This window comes from Oryzias melastigma, linkage group LG22 (assembly GCF_002922805.2).
Source record: "Oryzias melastigma strain HK-1 linkage group LG22, ASM292280v2, whole genome shotgun sequence".
NCBI classification, from domain to species: Eukaryota; Metazoa; Chordata; class Actinopteri; order Beloniformes; family Adrianichthyidae; genus Oryzias; species Oryzias melastigma.
Window position 1 is genome coordinate 19,467,212 of NC_050533.1, and position 23,412 is coordinate 19,490,623.

General features: G+C 37.1%; 1 protein-coding gene across 2 annotated transcripts in view; it reads right to left on the reverse strand.

Moving 5' to 3' along the window:
- lrfn5a (leucine rich repeat and fibronectin type III domain containing 5a) overlaps nucleotides 1-23,412 on the reverse strand; it is a 144,434-nt gene that overhangs the window by 64,434 nt on the left and 56,588 nt on the right. The window contains exon 3 of one of the 2 annotated variants that reach the window (XM_024274494.2): nucleotides 10,623-10,733. The gene's annotated coding sequence lies outside the window, so the exon portion shown is untranslated. Of the gene's footprint in view, nucleotides 1-10,622; nucleotides 11,152-23,412 lie in introns of those variants that run through there. The other variant, XM_036209877.1, reaches the window with a different exon arrangement.

The following is a 23,412-nucleotide window of genomic DNA, read 5'->3' on the forward strand; positions in this document are numbered from 1 at the left end:
ACAGGCATGAAGCCCAATGAGGCAAATTGAATTTGTGATATTGGGCTATATAAATAAAATTGAATTGAATTGAATTGAATCAACAATGATGAATGCAAGAATTAAGAAAAGATTTAAATTACATAGGCGGACAATGTTCAAACCGTACGTAGCAGAAGTGTGACACTGCCTTTAGGTTGGGGGTGAAAGGGGCTGTAAGCTAGCAGCCGATGTGTAAACAAAGAGCTCTCAATTATTGGTGACGGGAAGGGGAAGTGGGGTTGCTCCACACCAACCGTCCTGTCCACAATTCAGAGGCTAATTTCTAATGAACTACAGGCGCTCTGCAGAAACAACACAGCTTTTATGTTGGCTAAAAATAGCACAATCATAATTAAAAGACCACTGGAAGCACTCAAAAGATAATTGGAGAGGGTCTTCAAAAACAGAAAAAGGAGTCTTTTTCTTTTTCCTTCTCATTGCATAATTTCTTACCTTTTTCCTTTTATCTTTGTGTTTTTTCATCTAAATCTAATTTCTTACCTTTTTATTAAGTCATTTGGATGTCAGATTTTCTTGCTATTTTTCATGTCGTGTTCTCCCAAATCTCTGTACATGTCCTGTTTGTAAAATGCCAACTCACTTTTCCCCACATCGCTTCACATTTGCTATTTTTATTTTTGAATCCTTTTTTATATACCGAAAGGACAGAAAGGAAAGAGTGCAAGAAGAAAATCAAATCCCCAAAGACGAGGATATGAATCAGTAAGAGCTTCATGCTAAAAAAGAAGCTTTTCCAAGAACAGGTTTAAATGTTGGAAAAGGATGGAAAAGGAAAGAGAAAAAGAAATGACCCCAATGTCTCATTTATTCTCACCTCTTAAACTCTAATATCTTTTATTACTTTGACCTTTAACCCATCTTTTTCAACCACTTCCTCTTCATTCGTCGCCTTTGCCCTGTGCTCTTTCTCTCCTTCTCTTTTATCTGATGAGTTTTTAACTCTTCACATCTCTGTCTGTGACTTGCTATAGAGACCAAAAAGTCATTACTTTAACTTGAGCACATTTTATTCTGAAATCATGGAAAAACGACACAACTTAAGATGTGTCTTTTTACTGCACCTGATCATAAAAATATCTACATGTAGTTTTATTTATCTGACAGATTTAAACCACAACTTCAAAATTGACCAACATTTTTCTTATCTTTTTATTATTTTTTCCTTTTTAGAAAAAAAAAAATTTAAGGGATAATATAATTGACTCAGCGCTCTGTGATGCCTTCAGTAAGATGGCACAATGCTCAGGAAATCTGACTTACTAAAACATTTGACTCTTCTTTTAGTCTGATTTGAGTCACTTAAGGTTGTCTAAGGGTTTTTGTCAACTTAAAAAAATTCTGTTAGCATCATGCAGTTAGAGAACAACCTGCTGATAGAAATCTGTGGTTTTTAAGCCCCTGAGTGCATTCAAACCACTCTTCCCATACAGATGAATAAGTCACTTCTAGATTTACTTCAGAAAAAAAAAGTTTAATTAACTCTGTTTAACCAATCTGTAAGAATATTTAGACCACTAATGTTTTCACATTAGATAATTTAGTCCAATTAAGGTAAAAATTGGATGTTCTGGGCTAAGTAAACCCTGGAATTGACTGTGAACCATCCATCAAGTGAAGTATCAACCATCAACCAGGCGAACCATCCAACTGACCCATCCAACAATTGACCCACCCAACAATTGACCCATCCAATACTTGACCCATCCAATAGGTGAACCATCAACCAGGTGAATCATCTATTAGCATATTACTGACCCAGAAAGGTATGAAGCAGGTTTGAAAGATGGATAGCCATTAAACTATGTAGGAAATCTTCTTTGTCTTCTGGAATCTCTCTTTAGGGGTCACCACACTGAACCATCCACCTCCATCTAACCCTGTTCTTCTTCATCATCTTCTCTCCCAATATCCATCCTCATGTCTACCTTTACTACATCCATGAACCTTCTCTTTGGTCTCCACTAAGGCCTCTTTCCTTGAAGCTCCAACCTTAGCATCCTTTCTCTGACATCAGCACTGTTCATCCTCTCAATTTGTCCAAACCGTCTCAAATTGCTTCCCTTGTATTTCTCTCCAAAACATCTTCCATGGTCAATTCCTCCCATGTATCCATTTCTGATCCTTCATCATCACTCCCAAAGAGAACCTTAACATTCTCTCTAAAGACCCTAAACCAACAACATGACTGCTTTTACTACAGTCTTTGACACCTGTCCTTGGTTTCTAGATGATACTCTAGTCACACATCAGACCTCAAACTTTCCTCCACCCTTTCCAACCTGATTGCACACACCTTTTCTCCCCATTTTCTGTTTCTACGGACTCTGCTCCACCTCTACTTCCTGTAGCCTGACTTGAGTCTTTCTCATTTACACACAGATACTCTGTAGATGTTCCTCCACCTCCTTCCTGCTCTCCCCACATGGCACAATGTCATCTCCACGGAGATTCCTGTCTAACCTCATATGTCAGTCTGTCCATCACCATCTCCACCATTCCAGACTTCTTCGTACAAAACAACAGCTCCTCTCTCAGTATCCAGTCTAAAGCCTTAGTCACATGCACCTGTATTGAGAGTTAGGCTTCAATCAGCATTTTTCCCCCTTTCTTTCAGGTGATTGGAGTTAAATTGTCATTTTAGTAAAAACATCAGTTTTTCATAATATGCAATCATTAATTTCCTTGGGTTTTATATTTTTTTACAGAACTGGTCCAGCAACATTTCTGAAAAACAAAAAAAGACAAACTTTTTTTCTTTTTGTGTTCAAACTCCAACTGGAAGAAGTATGTACATTTCCTGAAACGGTCGAATCAAATCATCCTCAAAAGTTTGGATTTGAATCAAAAAGTTTGCTTCGTTTTTCAAAAGGTGAACATATTTTTATCTTTAAAGTTTTTGAACTTGAATGTATTTTACTCTCTGCTGTATTACTTTTTTTCCATATCATTTGTAGAATTCCCTGAGGGAAACAGCATCTCTCTGAAAACTTGCTCACACGGGCTCTGTCCACTTTAGTTATTCATCTGTGCTTTTCAGCCGACTTTAAGCTGTCGGTGTAAAATAAACAAATATGGCTGCCCTCACTTCCTGTTTCACCCTCCATTTCTTCTACCTTAGATAACAAAGCAGCAAAGAGATGAAAATAAAAATATGCAGAGATCTTTGGAAAGATGGTGGTTCCCGGTTCCCAACTTGTAATTTTTTGACGTGCTGGCTGTTCCCATTAAATCAGGGGTCCCCAACTCTCGATTCTGGTACGCTAACCTGCATCTGGAACCGCATCCAGTACTCTGTCACAAGGTGTAATGGTAAATATTAAAGTTCAGCATCTTTAAAATAAAATGCTAATTCCTTGCAGAGCACTCTTTAGCTCAGGGATCGACCAAAGATGCAGAAATCAAGCGTTGCCGCTCCTGATGCTGACATTTAGTTCTTCTATTTTTATTTTTGTATTTTGTGAACATGTCTCTTTATGTCTGATACTGTAATGTTTATTTGAAATATTTTGTTTATATTTCACGACCAACCTTCTGCCTCTGTAAAATCAGCATGAAGGTCAATGAGGCAATTCTTTTGTGATATTGGGGCTGTATAAAACTGAGCTGAAATATCTGCCTCTGCATCAGGTTTTTCCTAACTGTTGAGTGTTACTGCTATGATCATTGAAAGTATACTTGCACAAAAAAGAGATTTTTTTTTAAAGCACAAAATCAACAGAATTTCTTAATTAGCCAAGTTATAAAAGATGAAAACATCAAAACATACTTTTTAGTGTCAGTTTAAAAGGAAACTTTCATAAATTTATTTAGTAAGTTCTAAATAAAAAAATACATGGTAATTACTTTTTTTTTAAAGTACATGGGTTTAATGAATATAAGAGAGAGGGGTATTACACTGTAGAGAAAAAAAGAATAGAAGATTTACTGAAGTGGTGTGTGACTGTAGTCTTTGGTTTATCTATTAATATCGTTACTAACCAAACTTAAAGGGAAGAAAGGCTAAATTAAAGAGTAAAGCAACATATTAAAAGAGGAACACTTCAAAAATTGGTTTCATAAATCTGGGCTCCCAATAAAACATTCACAAAACTCAATTAAAAATGACATATTAGCCAAAAAAAGAAAAACACTGGGATTTTTTTTTTTTTTTTGTACTGAGACAAGCTGTTTTGAGGACCAAACTGAGGCAAATTTGACCACTTTTCACTTACTGGTGTTTGAACGGACAACAATAAACAGTTAATTTAGTAATTTTGAATTTTGCACTTTCTGCTTATTTAGACTTGTTTGACTTATAAGGATTTAAAGTAAGGCCGGGAATCGATTAAAAAACTGATTAATCGCAAACCTAAAAAAAAAAATGTAATTGCAATTAATTTCGATTCATTTATTTCACATTTTTTATCTTATTATCTTCAAATAATCACAATATGAAATCACACAGACAATTGTACATTTAAAACTTCTATTATTAACCTAGTTTTGGAACTTAGGCCCTAAAACTCAGTTTTTGTCTACTTTTGAATCTAACTCTGTATTTTGAATTTAAATGCTACCTGCCTAGGGTTGGGCACCGATGGGATCTGATGCGGTTCCGGTGCTACCGCGGTTCTTTGGTTTCGGTTTCGGTTCCCTTTCGGTGCTTATTGCGGTACTTCAGTAATAAAAAATAATGCCTTTATCTTCCTAAATCCAAAGCAGAACGGCTTCAAACAAGCGCAGACTCCCTCCTGCCGTGCAGCTGTGCGCACGTAATATAAAGCATAATATAAAACTCCGTCTTAAATAAACTTAAACTTCCTTGAAATTTTAGCCTGACATTTTATTAAATTAAATCAGGAATGTGGCATTTATTTGCAGTTGTTTTTGGGCAAAAGCAATATTTTATTTCAATAAAATAAGGCGGAAGATAAATGTCAATCACACGGCTGCAAAGCGCAGCAGATGATGACGACCCGCTGTGGTGGTGGGCGGAGCCGAGCCGAGCTTTCTGCTATTAGCAGCCCAACAAGGAGGAAACGATTCATTGTTTCATTTTGGGATGGGGCTCCAGCGTTGTTTAAAAATTGCGGAAACTCCACTATTCACAGCGAAAGTCCCGCCCACCGACGTTGCTGACAAAATCGTCTCCGTCAGCGGATGTGTCATGCCTGCTCTCAATGTTTCCTGGGTCCTCCTCACCGGGCTCTTCTTCTTCTTGACCCAAAATGCTCATGCTAGCTCCGGAGGATGTGCTAGAGTGTGTTCCTTCACGCTTTACACCCCCCCAGCAGTGAAAGACCGTGCAATTTTCTGCATTTAATGCAATCCCATGCGTGGTCAAATGTTTGCTGAGATTTGAGGTGTTACCTCTGCCACACGAGATAATCTTGCTGCATCGGTTGCACGTGGCTGAATTTTCCGTTTTTGCTGTAAAATACAGCCAGACCTTCGAGCGCTTTAGCTTCGGCATTTTAGATGCGCGCGCATGCGCTGTTGGCGGTTTTATATGAGCCCGCCCACGAACACAAGAAAGTAAATAGATAGGCTGAATCGTAAAAAATCAGAAGGGAGTACAAGTGATTGACATGTCCACAGACAAATGAAACTTCAATGAAATTTGGAACCGAAATCCGGCACCGTTTGCAGCCGCATCTTTCGGTTTCGGTAGAACCGCGCAAATCACAACGGATACTTGGAACCGAACTTCGGTGCCCAACCCTATACCTGCCTTCTTATTTGGTATCATTTTAATCAGCACAACCTCACCTGTTTGACACTGCCTTTATTTTGTCTTTTTTTTTCATTTTACATTTTTACACACTACATAAAATATGCAAAAACTGAAAAATCCTTGTGGAATAATGGGATTCATTTTGCTGTGGAAACCGCCAAATTGTTTAATGAACTGTTTTTACAACATCACAGACCTCAAAGCTCCACGTGGCTGTACTTCAGTCTGCCTGTGTGGCTGCCAGGCAGCCCAGAAAATACAAATTTCCCTTCTCAGCAGTGCTGTCCATTTGACATTTTTCCAGTTATTTTTGGAGATGTTTGATCCAGCTAGATCTCGGGTGATCAGCTTGACTGGAATCCACATGTGGATCTCTGGTCTCTGATCTCTGGGCGGGACTTTGAAGGTGAACCGCAGAGTTTCAACAAGGTGACTGTCTACTAAACTCCTGCAGCTCTGCAGAAACTATGTCTTCATTCCTTTCATTTTGACTAAAAACGGCGTGATCATAATTATAATTATATATATATATATATATATTTACAACAGATCTGTTACGTTTTTTGCTGAGCCTCTTGTGCTTCCATCCATCAGTCCACACACTCATGTCAGAAGTCATTCATCAGAGAACAATACTGGGACACTTGACCTTGACTCTGGTTTTATATATGCTCAGCAGTTTGGGGTTTCTCTCTCTCTCTGTCACACACATGAACACCTATACACACACACAGAAACACCCCTACACACACATGGTCAAGATGTGAGGTGAGTGTTTCCCGCAGGATCCATGGTTCGTGGTAAATTCCCCACTGTCAAGACACGGACCAAACAACAACTCTCACACATGCCGCACTTTTCTCCCAAACAGCATCTGTGGGTTCATCTTCCATCCCTCTCTGCCTTTTACTGCTATATCTAATTTTCACACCCACCCTGAAGCTCCCAGAGATGGAAAAGAAGAAAAAAAGAAGTCGTGTTTCACACTTTTGGTGTGTCTGCACATTAACACAACAGGAGGTGAGAATGAAAGCAGTGCATATGCTGAGCACTTCTGTCCACAGTTGCTGCTTATTTGGTATTTCATTGCAAACAGGATTTCTAATGAAAGAATCCTGATAATTAGGGTGGACCTGACTCCAGTGAACCTTTGCGCCGTTGGTTCAGAGGAGTTAGAACTGCTGTAGATAACTTCAGATTTTGCCAGGCATTGATTGGATTCAGTGTTTTTGCAGATGATGTTGTTCTGTTATAATCACCCTGAATGACCTCCAAAGGAATCATGGGATGTTTGCAGTGAAGTTTAAAGCTGATTCATTAAAAAAAAGTGTAGAATCGTCTTTAAGGTTTCTGAAAGAGTCAAAGAATTCAAATATCTTGGGCTCCTCTGGGATTAATTTGTTCTTTGTGAAGCCCGGAGGTGGACAGATTTTTATAATCTGTCAGTGTAAAGGGGGATGTTAGAGCAGCCTCTGTCAGACTGGAAAGATCATATCTCCCGGCTGAAATGGAAAGGTTGGAGTGGTATCTTGGTTGGAATCGAAAAGGTGATTGGAGAAAAAAAAGGTTTGGGCGTTTCACCTCGAAATCTTGTCCCTGTAATCCAGTACCTGATAAGCAGTAAACATGGATGGACGGGTGGAGGGAGAGAGGGAGGGATGACTCACTTTTTTTCAATAATAGAAGTCAAAGAGTGAAGAAAAGGTAAACCCTAATTTGAGGGTAAAATAACTTACATTTTTGGTACTAAGGTCAGATGTATTAATGAGATAAAAAAAGAAAATAATATTTCTTTGTGCGTTACCTGTAATGCAAATCCGTCATGTCAAATGTGGAAATACTATGCAAAAAGATTTGAGTATGGGATCAACCATTTGTCTTTTCTACTTTATACCTTTGTCACAACTATCCCTATGAGTGGCTGAAAAATGAACAAACTACAGCACAAAATATTAAGGTCATAGACCGCTTGAACCTGAAGAACAAAAAGGTTCATGCACATTTTTATCTACGGGTATGCTGCGGGCATCAGGTTGAAGTGATCAAAAAGGTTGGAGCAGGTGAAACGGGTGTGTTATACTGATTTTTTTAACCCTCGCACCATGCTTACTGTGCCAGTTATTGCTGATATTTTTCTGCAAGATGTATTAAATTGTGGATTTTTTTATTTTTTCAATTAAAAAATAAAACAAAAACATCAAAGAATGAAATTCAGTAGCAAACCAATAACAGTTTACATTTTTTAAATTTCCAGGAGCGAGATATCTACAGTCAATACTTCTGATAGGGCCTATCCCAGCTACTGTTTGGGTAAAAGCAGGGTCCACCCAGGACTGATCGCTCATTTCAAGAAAAAAACAACTTTTACTTATTGTGGACTTAGCTTTCAAAAGTAAACATTTAAAAAATATGTGAACATTTTCTCAAACTAACTTATTTTGCTTTTGACAAACTTTCCAGATAATATTATTTGTCTTCCATAGTGGAAAATATGTCAATTTTTCTTGACAAATTTGCCTTTTTACGTTCTTAAGATTCAGTTTTTGCAGTGCGGTTCTCATTTTCCTCTTAAACTAAGCAGATACTCTGCATACTGCAGCTCTTCTGTCCACCCTCCTTTGGCCCTCTTTCTTTCCCCTCTGCTTTTTTATAGCTGATTTCAGCAGTCAGCCACATTCCATTGGGATCTTCTGAGGTTATTAAAGTACATCCAACAACCAGGTTTGGAGAGAAAAAGAAAAGTAGGTAAGAAAAAAAAGACAGAACTAAAGTAAGGAAGGCCATAAAGGCGACAGATCAGCAGCTGAGCCTCTTGGGGTTCGAAGGTTAGAGGTGGATTTCTAACAAAGAATGCCTTTTTAAAGATTATAAGCTGGCAGGCTGCAGCTTGAAGCCATTAGAAGAGAGATCAGGGAGAGAATGTAGATAGGAAAGTAAAGCCAAGATGTTTTAACCAGAAGGCTGAAGACACTCACACATGATTAGGTTTACAGTCACAAGTGAAGATTTAACTGGAATCCAGATGAACATTCTTCTTATGAATGCTCTAAATTTAACTGAAATTCATACAGAAGCATTTGATTAAATATACTCCAATAGTTTATTTTGGCAGATAAAAAAATGCACTAATTAGATACATTGACATGTGTTTAACTAGCAACAATCCAAACTTATTGACATTTGCAAGGATTAAAAACATTTTTGGACACATTTTACCAAGTTTTAAATTGTTGTTATTTATATTTGATCTAAACGTTTCAAAGTTTTTTTTTCAAAATCAGTATAGACAATAAGTATTTTGTCCAATCAATAGCTACAATCGAGAAATATTGAAACTATTACAAAAATTAAGTCAAAATCATTTTGCTCAACGTTCTTTATAATAGAAAAACTTGATTCAAGACAAAAAAAACTCATATCAAATGATTTACGAAAGACTTCTAAAAGGATTTTATTCAACAGAATAACTTTACAAAATGGAGAAGTTACATTAAATCTCTTAGACAGTTTTAATATGAATAGATTTAAAAAATTGTGTTTAATTTTCTAAGAATAAGCACTAGTTTCAGATTTTTTGGATGTATTAAAATGGGCCAACTTGTACTAAGGTCGTATTTCCATTTGGTTCATACTTTGATTTTTGACACTTCTGACACTAGTTTTGATTTTCTCACTTTAATATAAACAATTAGGTACATACAACTCAAAATACAAACCAATTGCTTAGAACTAGCAAAAAAATTGTTATTGGACTTTATATCATTTATTCTGATGTAATTCTGTCTAACAATAAGCTACTTTATTTCCCTTTTTCAAATGCTTTTGTGGTACTTCCTTTTGGATTTTGATATGTCATTAACCAAATAAGATTTCTTGTAGGGGTAGTAAAAGCTACTCACCGCTTATACACTGCAACAACACAAAAGCTCACTAAGTTATTTTGTCTAGTTTCTACTATAAATATCTTATTACACTTTTTTAAGACAAAATTCACTTTTCAGTAATCTAAAATGACGTGTTTTAAGACGATAAATCTTAAACATCTTGTTAGGTTGTTTTATCTTGAAAACATCAGAAGACAGATAGTCTTGAAACTAGTTGCTTTTACTTGAAATAATATTTTTAAGCAAAAGCCTTGTTTTTGAATGGTAATTTTACTTTTTTTAAGTGATTTATTTTTTTCTTAAGACAATGTTCTTTTTCTATTTTTACTCTATTTTTTGCAGAAAAGCCTGCATACTATTAAACTTTGCTTTAAAACAATACCAAAAACGTTATTAACGTTCTTTTACCAAGACCATATCAGCTAGAGACTAAGCTAAATAGCTAATTGCTATTTCTTGTTTGCAATGTTTTTTTTTTGTCATTTACATTTTTACATTATGTGACAGTGCCAAACATGACAAAAAAAGAAAATGAATAAAAACATGTTGAGTATTGTTAACTTAATTACCATAGAACAGTTGCTAGCTAAACTGTAATTAGCCTTTAGCGCTAACTCATCTACTTCGATATTAAAAATACCAGATAAAAAGAGACATCATGGTTTAAAATATGTTTTTACACTTTTGTTCCTTTGAAGTTTACCTTTGAGCTCCACGTGAGGATGTTTTTTTTCACTTAATGTCTTTATTGAAAGGATAAAAAAATAATGCTCTCTGATTACATACATCAGTGCCAAATAGTACATACATTATGTTGTTTATCAGTCCTTTTGCTTCTTAAATGGGCTTTTATTAGGCACTTTTATTTAGGCTTCTTAACATGGGAGTCGACAAAATAGAAAAGTGGAAAAACAAATGGAAAACGGAATATCGGTAGAAGAGCTACAAGAAAAGCTGAATGAAAACCTGAACATTATTCTTACCTTCAAAGACGAGAGCAGGATGCACTCTGCTTCAGGATTTACATGTTACAGCAGCAACATAACATCTTAGATAAGGGTCCAGGTCTAAAATCTTCTGGTTTGTACTCCTCACTGCAAGAGAGAAAATCATGGGAGAAAAAAAAATCAATATTTAAGGAAAAAATAAAGCCAACCAACAATGCTTAGAGGTCTGTTACAGAGAAGTTTGTGGGATTATCTTTGGTTCCCCTCTGATTTATTTGATGCACCACATTTTTATGATAATAAGTCGCAGTTTTTGTTTGGCTTGAGACGTGACTTATACTCAGGAGGAACCCATATGTGATTAAAAATATATATATATTTTTTCCCACTAACAACCACTAGAGGGCAATGTAGACATGCGTGACCATATTTGTTACTGACTGCAATGCAGAAGAAGAAAAGCCGTCCAAATCAAACATGGGCTAAGTCCAAATTCCCACCCTAATCCATAACAACTACTACTGTATCCAACACTATACAGTGCAGGACTCTGCTGTGCCCTGGATCTTAAAAACAATGCAGACACCAGGCTCTTTTTTTACGAACATTTTACGTCTATTTGTGATTCCACTGTGTTCTGATGCTGAAAATGTGGACAGGTTTAAAAAAAAAACTACATTAAAATATGTTCATGTAGTCATCCAACGGTAAATCCCATTTTACGTCAGCATCAAGTAAGTGGACTTTATTATTTTACGTTGATTAATCTCTACTTTTATTGATCAATTATTGATCTATTAAGCTTAGATCGATTCAGAAGATTGATTAATTGATTTTATCCACCTAACACTACTACATAATGCATTATATAGTGAGTAATGAAGGAATTTGGACATAGCCTATGTCTTCCATGCATTGTAAATGACATATACAGTCAATGCTTCCATGTAGCAATGAGGCTAAAATCTTGGCTGTAGCGTCTCCCTAACAGAACAGGAGCCTCCAGTTTATGAACAAGTATTGAGCATCAAATTTGACATACTTCAAAAGTGAGGAAGGGGGCACAAATTTGATGCATAAATGGCATTTGGTGTGAACACAGCAATGTGCCGGCTTGACGGATTTGTTCAGAAGTGTTCAGAAGTACGACTTAATATTCCAGAATGACTTCTACACGTTTTTTTCCCCCCTTTTCTTTAATGTCCTGCGACTTATCCTCTTGAAAATATAGTACACATTTTGAAGAACTGTCTGCATACAACATCCTAGTTATCTATAAACTACTTAGCTTGAACCCATTGTGCAAAGCAGAAAGCTCATGTCTGACGATTGATCCTCCTTCGCTGGAAATCCGACCCAAACGCTGTTGCAAGAGGATATCGATGACATGAGCAACCTCAACCATCCATCACACATGTTGTTCTTTCTTCCTCTATTTTCTTCCATTTTGTTTGTCTTTTCGTACTAAACTTTTTCAGGTTCTATTCTGCTCTAACACGTTTCCTCCTCTGTCAGGATCTACCCCCCACCCCCCACCCCTCCCTGATGCCCTTTCAGTCTTCCTCCTTCAAAGGACAGAGGACACCACTGAAACAAAGGCTGCCTCTATCCCCGCTGAGCCAGCAGGAAGGAGGGAAGGAGTGCGAGAGATGGAGAGGAGAGTGGTGATCAAAATGATGCTGAGGGAAAAAGAATGAGGGCAAAGAGTTAGGTGGACGGGAGTGTGAGGATATGACAGGGCTAAAAAGAAAATGAAGGCAACAGAGTGTGAACGGGAGGAAGAGGAGGGGACTGGGAGACAGAGATGGATGCTGGATAAAGAAAGGTTAACGCAAGCAGAGGATGTGGACGCCATTTATTTAAAAGTGAAAAGGTGACAAATGAGGGATGCACAGTGTTGGTTTTGATACACTTTCTACACTGGGGGGGATTTAAGCAGGACAGCATGTTTCAGAAATATAACCAAAAGTCATCTTTATCTAAGAAAGTACTAGTTTTTTTGTTACAAATTAAACATTTTTGGTTGCAGTAAGAGATGAAATAACAAATAAATTACTCAGTTTCTTTTGCGTGGGTATAGAGGCCACTATGGATACACTCTTTTCATTCATGTATTATAAAAGCGTTCCTTCTGGTCTTTAAATTATGATTATGTTGTTTTTTTGCCAAATTTTACATAAAAAGTGTCATTTTCTAGGATTGTTTATGCAGAGCAACAGTACACTGTAAAAAGTCAAATACTGGATCAGTTAACAAAAGCTCTGTTATTTATTATATTTAAAATAATCTTTTTTTAATATCAAATTAAGTTTTAAGTTGTAAACAACCAACTAAAAAATATAATTTGATAAAACGAATAATTTTAAATATAAAAAATTACAGAACTTTTGTTAATTGATCCAATGTTTCACTTTTTTTCATTGTAGTTCATTATAAATTCACCTCTTAACTGTTGGTACTGAGGATGCCCGCCCCCACTTCCCATCACCGATCTGTTTACAGGCTCTCCTGCTAGCTTACAGCTCCTCACACCCCCAACCTAACATGACGGTGCAACAAAAACTGAAAAATATTGGATCTGGTCATGTATAAGTGGATTTGTCAAAATGGAGCAGAGAAGGAACCTTGTGGCTTGCCGTAGTAGCTTCTACGCCACACCTACAAGCTTTCAAAATGTTAATTTACGATTCACGATTTTGATAAAGGAATACTCAGAAATATAATTTTGAGCTTAATTTTCCAAACAAATGTCCATTATCCTAAGAAAAATGCCACAAAAACATGATAAAAACTCTATTTTTATTGGAGTCAGTCTTTAACACAATTGATGGAAGCAGCTAAAATCAAAGATCTGAGTTAAAACCTGAAGTGAAACTAAGTCACGATGATGTATGAGACCAAGTTTTGCTTTTAAATCCGCTTTTCAAATGTTCTTGACACCAAAGTTAGTGAATATTCAATGTTAGATAAGTCTTTTTCCTTTATTTCTCTTCTTTTTTCGTATGTATTTTCTGTCCTGCTGCCACGTTTCATGTCTGCTTCAGTTCATCCACAGCACCTGTTTTTATCTGTTTTCAGCTTCCACTTGGACCAGTTGGTCTGGAGATCATTTCTTTGAATAAATCACTTGTTTATGAAAACATATCGGTTGTCTTTGCGAACAGAGTTTTCGGTAAACCAGTGTAGAAAAAAAGCTAAGTTATGCACATTTTGAGTAGTCATGAAAAAGAACTCAGTGGGAAACTGAGGAAGTCCAAATCACTGGCAAAGAAACCTAACAAAAACATGATGTAGTAAATAAGTCTACCTATCAATACAACAGAAAAAAATGTTTATTTGTGACTTGGTTGAGTCATTTTAATGTTTCAGCAGGAAAAAAAAGGAGTGAGAAAAATATCTAGAGAAATAAGTATGTTCATAACCGTAGAATCCACCAGTGGAAAAACTATGATTTTAAAATGATTGCAGTGATTCATCGGGATTAGCTCGGATTCTGCAGTCTGTAATTTACAATAGTTAGAGTGAAATAGACATTACTCATTGCTGTACTTTGTTTTCCTGGTTAGAGCTTGTTTTAGTGAGTGCCGCCACAAAATTAGTACGTTTTCTACCTGCATGATGTCTCTAAAGAGTTTGACTAGTTTAAAAGCAACCAGATAAAATAAAGATTGAAGAAACAAATCTGGTTCTACAGCGATTTGCCCCGTTTTGACGTTTCACAATAAGACTCTTCAAACTGTAGGTACATGGAAAATGGTGTAGCATTTTACAATCTACCCCAATGACCCCAAATGCTTCACCGTCGCAATACTATTCACCCTTTGACACTAAGGGTGTGCCAGAATATTAATATTGCAATATATATTACGACATTTAATGGTGCAATTGATTCTTGATGGGTTTTCACTAAGTATCGATCTTTTATTTTCGTTTGAAGAGGCAGTAAAATGTTATATTCGTCATCCATTGGTGAGATGTTCCTCTAAAGGGAGATAGGGGGTGCACGTTGAGGGAGACTGGCCGTCGTGAACAACGATATCCATGACAGCTATTTGAATAATTGCATTTTGTTCTGTTGTTTACAACAGTTTTGCAGTAAATAGTGACACTGTTGTTCCTGTTTACTATTTTAAACACTGAATTTTACAGAAAATTTCAATTGGTGTCAATGCTTGTCATAGTGTTACTGATTTTAGCAAGGCTGCAATGTCTTTTATTTGTTGCACAAAATAAGACACAAGTTGTTTATTATGATTGTGTTCAAGCTAAAAATATTTTTTCCAAAAAATATGTCTTCTTCTATGTATTGTGAGTTATTACAGATTAATTTTACCAATTATCGCAATATCATCAATACCGTGAGCCACGTATCGTGTATCCCATTGTATCATGAGGTACCCAGTGATTCCCAGCCCTAATTAACACACACATTGTGGTAAAAGCGCATTCAAGAACCCAGTTTAAAACGTTCTGGACGCGCGGCACATGTGTACGTAGCGTAAGTGGTTCTAAGGTTTTCATGATTGTAGACTCCTTTCCCAAGACTTTTAGGCAAACTGAATTAAAGACCTACAGGAATAAGGCAGACAGTCCAAAAATAACCTGCACTTTTCAGCACAAACCCAGATCATTCCCAGCAGATCGTTTCCAAATCTACTTATTGTGTCTGTTAGAAAAAAAACTAGATTTAAAACTCATTCTTTGCGACTTCTTGTAGATGCAGAATGTTGTCTATCTAGGACGACTATGATGCATCTATGATCCATTTTAAAGGATACATTCTGATCCTGAAACACCAAAGTACCAATGTTACAAACAGACTATCAGATCAAGCTCTTCAAGCCTCTGCATAGTGAAAAAAACAGCAACTTGTGTGGTTTCTCACAGAACTCTGGAGGCTTTGAAGAAATCATAACTGGGTATTGATCTCACTTCCTCAATAGAAAGGTTTACCCTATAGAAAGGTAAATGCTAGTCTTTTTTATTAAATTATTTTTTACACTGCAGATGTATTTTTCCTTTGATCCAGTGGTCATGACATCCTTTCCTTGATTTTAGTTGCATTCACTTTGACAAACAGTGGGCAGCAGCCCCGACAGCTTATCCTTTATATCTGCTGCCGCATTCATTTTGATGAAGATTTTCATGTTTCAAGCTCGAGCTCCCAGAATTCCCTCTGGGCAAATCAGACAGTCTGTGTCATTCCTCAATCAAAAATCTGTGCGGGCGTAAATATTTTCAAAGAAAAAAAAATATCTACAATGTCCACACACACACACACACACTTATATATATATATATATCTTTTTCAAGTTAGTTTCAAAATGTTATTGTGAAAATGCAAAACACATATAGGTTCTGGATGAGTCATCCCTATGGGATCACGCTTGTAAAGATGCTTTGGTGTGTTTGACTGCAAAGAAACTAAAGTGCTAGAATTTACAAAGAATCCCTGTGAGGTTTAGTGTTTATTTTTTCTTTCTCTGTCTTTGTCTGTTTGTGTGAAATGCTTGACTGAGTCAATAGACTGAGCCAATTGCCAGCCAGCTAAAGCAAGTCAGAGTGAATTATTAAAGCAGGCCTACAAGCTGAAGAGCATTGAGTTTGCAAGCGAGAAAAAAAAACCCACACATACATAGAAACAAACATTTTAAAATCTGTTGGAGATGTTGAAATTATAAATGATATTTTATACATGTGGTCCCCAGCAGCGACGAATAACAAGCTAATCAAAGAGTAAAAAGCACATCTGCTCCATTCCTGATAAAAACGCTGATGCAAAGAGAACACAGGGAAAAGGATGAGGAGTCAGATTTTCAGGTGAACTGAAAATGAATTTGTACAATTGTGATCATCTCTGTAGGTTCTATTTTATAGAGCTTTCCAACCTGAGTTCTTAAAATCTTCCACATTGTTTGTTGTAGCGACTGGTTGAGCCAATCTGTAGCTTGTGGGGGAGGGTTATATTGAAAATAAGCAAGATGGTTGCATTTGAGGATCAGTCAAGCACGGACTAATGTTTTCATATTCGTCTTATCTCAAAAATGGTTTGAAGACATAGAGGAGAACCTGTATAGTTTAGATTTTTACACAACAAACAGCAATCTAACCTGTAATCCATCACATACACCAAAAATGGGCTTTTATAAAGAAAAGCGGAAGTTCATAGAAGGGATTTTCTCAAGGCTTCCTTTTAATCTAATAAAAAAGAAAACAACTTAAACTCACTCTGATCATCTTTTGATCTCTTGTCAAAGCGTTCCCAGTGGTCCTTTTAGCCAAAATAAAAAAAACCTTAAGCTTGCGCTAATTTCCCATCATCCCTTTGTTTTCACTTTTCTGTCTCTCATTTTTGAAGTCTACAGTCTTAATTTAAAAAACAAAAAATTGACATTAATCCGGAGTGCCTTATACATGGATTCATTGAGGTTTTCTTTACAGATGTCAAAGCGATTTGGTCCTTTGATCCTTTATTTGGTGTCACAGCCACATTGACCAACAGCAAGATGGGGCGGAGTTAAACCTCATGCTGGTTGTAGAAAGAAAATAAGGTTAGAGATAATAGAAACATGAAAACATCATATAAGAAAAAGGGACAACTGGCTCAAATTTGATCTTTGTTATTTTCCTTTTTTATGATATAAACTTGTTTTTCACAATTAATTATTTAAAAAAACTACATAATTGTAAAAGTTTAAAACTACAACAAAAAAACAGACAGATATTGATAGAGTTTACATTTGTAACTCTATGATCTACAATTCTTCTACAAAGTTAAGTAGGATTTAAAATTGATGTAATGGATGCTAATTACATTAGCAACACATTTAGGTCAAAAATATTTCTAGCAATAATCAAACTCTAGAAAGAAAAAAGGAAAAAAAAAAGGATCTCCTCGAAGAGCCCAATACAGCATATACCAACTCTTTTAGTTTCATATAGATTAAACCCTGTAATGTGGGCATGTCCAAAGTCTGGCCTGTGGGCCAATTGCAGCCCACAAGCTCCTATCAAAATAAAACTTGTAAAACTAAAGTAAACTTGTGGCAGCAACCCCTCGCTACTCAGCCTTCAGTGATTTCTAGTGCAGTGTAATGGGAATTACAATTTGCGTTGGCTGCTTTCTAGAAGACGACCATGTTGCAGTCAGTGACTTGGCCTCTCCCACAACGCCAAACACTAAATGGTGAAGCATGCTTGTGATTTGTGTGGTCATGCAGGTTTGGATACTGAACAGTCTGTTATAATATTAGCACTGCTAGGATTTTTCTATCATTTTTATTAAAGACGTTTTACCAACAGTGTCAAAAAATTAACAAGAACATCTATTTACACAGTGCGGCTCTTAATAAGCACTGTTGTCAGAGGCGTTAAAGGCGTTTCCTGAAAAGCATCAAATCCTGCTCACATCAGTGTAAACGTTTGAGTTCCTCAACACTTTCCTGAGGTGTCTGGCTGCATGGATACATTTATTCAAAAGATATTAATGTAAGCTGAGAAAATAGGGGTGAATTGTCTGTTAAGTGCCATCCATCTAGGTATACCACCTGGACAAAAGTCATGACACACGTCCATGTAGACTACAGCCAATGTCTGACTTTTGACTGTAAAAGGTCAAGAAAAAAACGCCAAGACACACAGTTGACCTTTTTTCTTTCCTTATTTCCTGTCAACTCACACTTCTGCCTGCTGCTCTCTCCCTTTATCCATACACCCATCCATCTCTGCCCACCCAACACCCTCTGCCTACCCATCATCCTTCACTGTGTCGGCTTTCATCCACCCCCTTTGGCTGAGTTATTTTAAAAACCCAAAGATGGTTCAGACTCTTCTTTGTTCTGTGTGTGTCAAAAGAAGCCCTATTTTAGAGAGTTTAAATATACACACATACTGTATGTACACAAACAAACTGCACATAAGCGTGTTAGTGTTTGCTAATGGAAAAAAAAAAAAAATCCCATTTGCACGAGGAGAATTACATCATTTAGTTTACTGTCATATATTCATTAGGCCAGTAAGTGAATGCATCCGCCCGATCATTCAGCTGCTGTAATGAGGATTAAAGGAAGTCGGGGGAGGGCTGAGGGTGGAGCGCTGACAATCCCATCATAGTGAGGTGACACAGTGCAAGGCTTAAGGCTACTAGGAGTGTTTTAACCCAACTTACTGTCCCTAAAAATATGCCAAGAAGAGATGCACAATCATGCATGTCCAGCAAGTTCCTCGGCACTAAAGTGGATTCTCTTAAAATCCCCCCGATAGCGACTTCTCTGCACTTAAGAGCTTTTCACACTAAGAGAGGCAGAGGAAAAGGGTGTTGTGTGAAAGGCTCCCGTGCCGGTTTCTGACCGCCTCACTGAGTCTCTTGAAAAAGCACTGAAGGCAACACAAATACTGCAGTAGTCCAAATCACACCAAATTACTCAACGCAAAAACACATCAAAGAGTGACCAAACAAGGAAGCTGGAGGCTGACTCCACCCACAGCCAAAATATGAAAATCCAGTCAGAGGGGTGGGGCTGAGGAACAGAACTGTTACTATTATTGTAGATGTAGATCATGACGTGAGACTTCTGAAATGACGAGGGACTTAAATGGTTTGACCAATTACAAAATTTAATTGTAATACCTCAATTCAACCTGTAGGGGTAGCACACAGACAGTTTTTGACTATATTTTCAAGAATTAAACAAGTTATTTTTTAATTTGTCAAAAATTTGGCAACGACCAACTGACAGCATTTATAGAGGTTAAGCGCAAAAAAAGTTGTTTTAGGGTTTGGTTACTCTTTAAAGATCACAATGACGATCAAAAAGACAAAACAAATAATAATGTAAAACAAATTAAGTTACAATTTAGAAATTTGAAAAAAAATGTCCATAAACCAAAACACAATTGTAAAAAACTGAAACGAAATAAAAATGAAACGTTTCAGAAAAAAAGTTACGTAAAAAGGTAGGTATTTTGGGACATTGCAGATTGGATGATGATATTTGTGAGGATGATATTTCAACTGAAAGTTTTTTGGCATGAATATGCTCCTTACTAATCATAAAACTCTTATAAGTAGGCTATGCCCACATTGGAGACAAATTTGAACAAAATTCAAACCACAAACAATATCATCCAATCAGTGATGGCCCATTAAAAAAAAAAAAAAAAGTGAAAAATTCCTCTGGTACAGTCTTGGGACATATCGCGATATGTAATGTATTGTAGAACCCGTATTGTATCATGGGACCCGTATCATGACAAGCATTAATGCTTATGGGACATGACATTTCTGTCCCATAAGCATTTGCACCGTGGGACCCGTATCGTGTCGTGAGACCCGTATCGTGATAAACATTGCACCGTGGAACCTGTATCGTATCGTGGGACCCGTATCGTGATAAGCACTGAACCATGGGACCCGTATCGTGATAAGCATTGCACCGTGGGACCCGTATCGTATCGTGGGACCAGTATCGTGATAAACATTGCACCGTGGGACCCGTATCGTATCGTGGGACCCGTATCGTGATAAGCATTGCACCGTGGGACCCGTATCGTATCGTGGGACCCGTTTCGTGATAAGCATTGCACCGTGGGACCCGTATCGTGATAAGCATTGCACCATGGGACCTGTATCGTGATAAGCATTGCACCGTGGGACCCGTATCATATCATGGGACCCATATCGTGAAATGCTCACGTAAATCAACTTTGCATCGTGATACAAAATGTACATTTCCACTCTACTCTTCCTCTCTTGCATATCGGTGCAAAGTCAATATGAAAAGAATATTCTGCACATCAGGATCAGCTGATTTACATTGATCGCATGAACGCTTGAGGAGTGACAGTAGATCAAAAAACATTTGTTATTTAGTTGTCATCTCCGATGTTAGTGTTAAAAAGCATTGTTGGCTTTCATGCAGTGGAAAGATATTTTTCAAGAGACTCAAAATGTTCCTAAACACACACAATTGAAAAAAAACATTCTCTGCTTGTTATCTTCTTCCATTAGTCTGAAACAGATCTTCCTCTTGTCTGCCCTCATCTCTTGTCTATTTTGTGCTTTCAGCTCCATTCAGTCAGAAAAACATCTATTTCTGAGCCAAACATTTTCTTTCTACACTAAAGAACCGTCAAGGTCCAGATAATAAAGAGCTCAGACAAACTTTAATAAACTTTCAGAGGCGCAGGAGTGGTGTGCAGAAGACAGAAATGTTTTGTCCCAGACTGGGTCAAGGCTACTGATTTAGTGGAAGCACGGCTTTATTAAAAGAAACCTCCTCACATCACCTCGTGTTGCTAAGTAACAAGGAAATAACTGTATATCACTTTCTCCTTGGTATCTGTCGCTCTGGGATCATCTGTGTGCTGTAAATATGCCAATTATTTTTACTTTATGTCATATTCCACTTCTGTGCATTTTATTGTGAAATGAAAACCTTTCTAGTGCCGATTCAGCAAATTAACTCTGACAGCGTGAGGCCAAACAGAAACATTATTAGAACTTGGTACAGACCTTTACAGGTTGGTCTTGTTAGGGGTCTGTCTTTTTTTGACAACTTTGTTTTCCATTTGTGTCCTGGATTTCAGTTAAAGAGGAATAATCACAGAGAAGAGAACACCGGTAATAAACTCCCATAGAGCTCTTATTCATCCAAACTCATTTGTGAAAATCGCTTGCATGCAAATTGTAGGGTTTTTTTTTTTATTCTTTGAAAATGCTGATAAACACACATGTCTTCCAGGGCTCCTGCAGGAGTCATTAAAGTGAGTTGTAGATAATACACTACGCTGCAAAGCACAGCTTAGGAAATATGTTGAAACGGGCCCCAGAAATGAACCTTTGATCTTACACATTTATGGATCCCACTCTGATATGAATTATAGATTAAACCCGATCATTAAAGACACAAATAGCAAGTCAACTCTCATCAGCTCAGCTTCTCTGATGTAGTCCCCGTCAATTACGAATGCGATTCAAAGTGCTTTCAAAGAGAAAAACTTTAGAAGACACAAGTTAGAAATTTAGCCACATGGAAAGCCTTAGTTGCAACTGCCCTTATGAGTGAATAATGAGCACTATATTAATCACAATCAACCGGTGGATACAGCGGCTCCGCCGTTCCATTCCACTTTTCAATAGACCTCCTGTACATTTTTAAAATATTTTTCAACCCTCCAAATCCTACTACACAAGGGGCCAACTAATACTCTTCAATTAATAAGCCTGACTGTTAGAAATGAGGAAATTACACAATCAAAATATGGCTCGTGTTGACGTCCTACAGGCACTGATGCATCACTCACACACCTCGTTCGGACTGCATTCACTCGCGGTCAGTAAAGGTCAGTACTCGCACTTAGTGCAGCATAAGAACATCGTTCAACAGCATTCTCCATACCATACGCCATTATTATCCTTAGGGATACTCCACAATACCGGAGTCTGCCCACTATGTTGATCTGTGTGTGTGCACATGTGTCTGTTTTTTTGTGTCTATGCTCACGAGTATTGTTATTGTATGTTTATTTTCATCTCTACAGACTGATTAGACACAAGAACATGACCACATTTGTCAATTGCGGCATTTTATTGTGAAAAATTGGTTATATTTTGAAAATAAACCCGATTTTCTCATGTATCTTGATGTAACTTCCAACCAGAATTGACACGGATTGCCCTCCGCGCCTGGTGTGAACCACAGCATAGGTTAACATGGGCGCTGAATGGATGCGGCCTCCCTTCCGCGCCGCTTGTTAGCCACAGCCGGAAGCAAGTAAGCCGTCTTATTCAAAATCGGAAATACGTCACACAGCTCCATGCATAGAGTACATAAGGCTTAAAGTTTTATATTTGACTATATCATTACTAAAATTGTTGTAAATCAATATTAGACAAAAAAAAGTAGTTTGAAAAAGAGCGTATTTGTGGCGAAGAAAATATGCTGGGTGGACCACAAGCTCCCTGCTCCGCTCCACTCTCCAAAAAAATATGTTTCATCAATATTATCAAAAACAAGCGCAAGATAACACCAGGCCATTAATAACAATAAAATTGAATGATCTGGAGGATATAATTAACTGGAGGGCCGGATCCGGCGATCCGGCCCCTGGGCCATGACTTTGACTCAGATGGTATGAACAGATTTCTCAATCATGGTTGATGGAAATGGGGAGTGAAGTAGCCAATAGTCCCGCCTACAACTCAGAGGCAAATTTCTAACCAACTCTTTCCACTCTGCAGAAACTATGTCCTAGAAAACTATTTGAATTAGGCTAAAACACATAATCATAATTAAAAGACCTCTGGGAACCTTTCAGACCAAACCATGATCATAGTTGGTCCTAAAGGGATAAGACATTTTTGAATATATATATAGAGGGATCAAAAAATGAAAATGGTAAAATTAAAAAAAGAGAAGGATTAAATTTGGTTTAACTGTAATTATTAAAAAAAAGCATCTTGATAACTTTAAAGAAAAAAGGTCAAATTAGCATAAATGTTAAATTTTAATTACGAACTGGAATTACTAATGGTTTAAAAAGGCAGAGAATACTGATCTGTTTTGATTGGTTTTCAAACATGACACTCCCAGGAGTGAACCAAAGACATGAAACACTATTACCCATGATGAGCTTTTACCTGAAGGAAAGAACAACAGCATTAAAAAGTCCTCAGACTTTCATATGTTAAAGAACTGTACCTCCTCTCTACACGATTACCCACGAGACACATTATCTGTGTGTAATCTTTTTCCATGTTGCAAAAAGAGAAAGAAAATCAAATTAACGAGACAATTTTTTTAATCAAAAAATGTATTTTCTCATC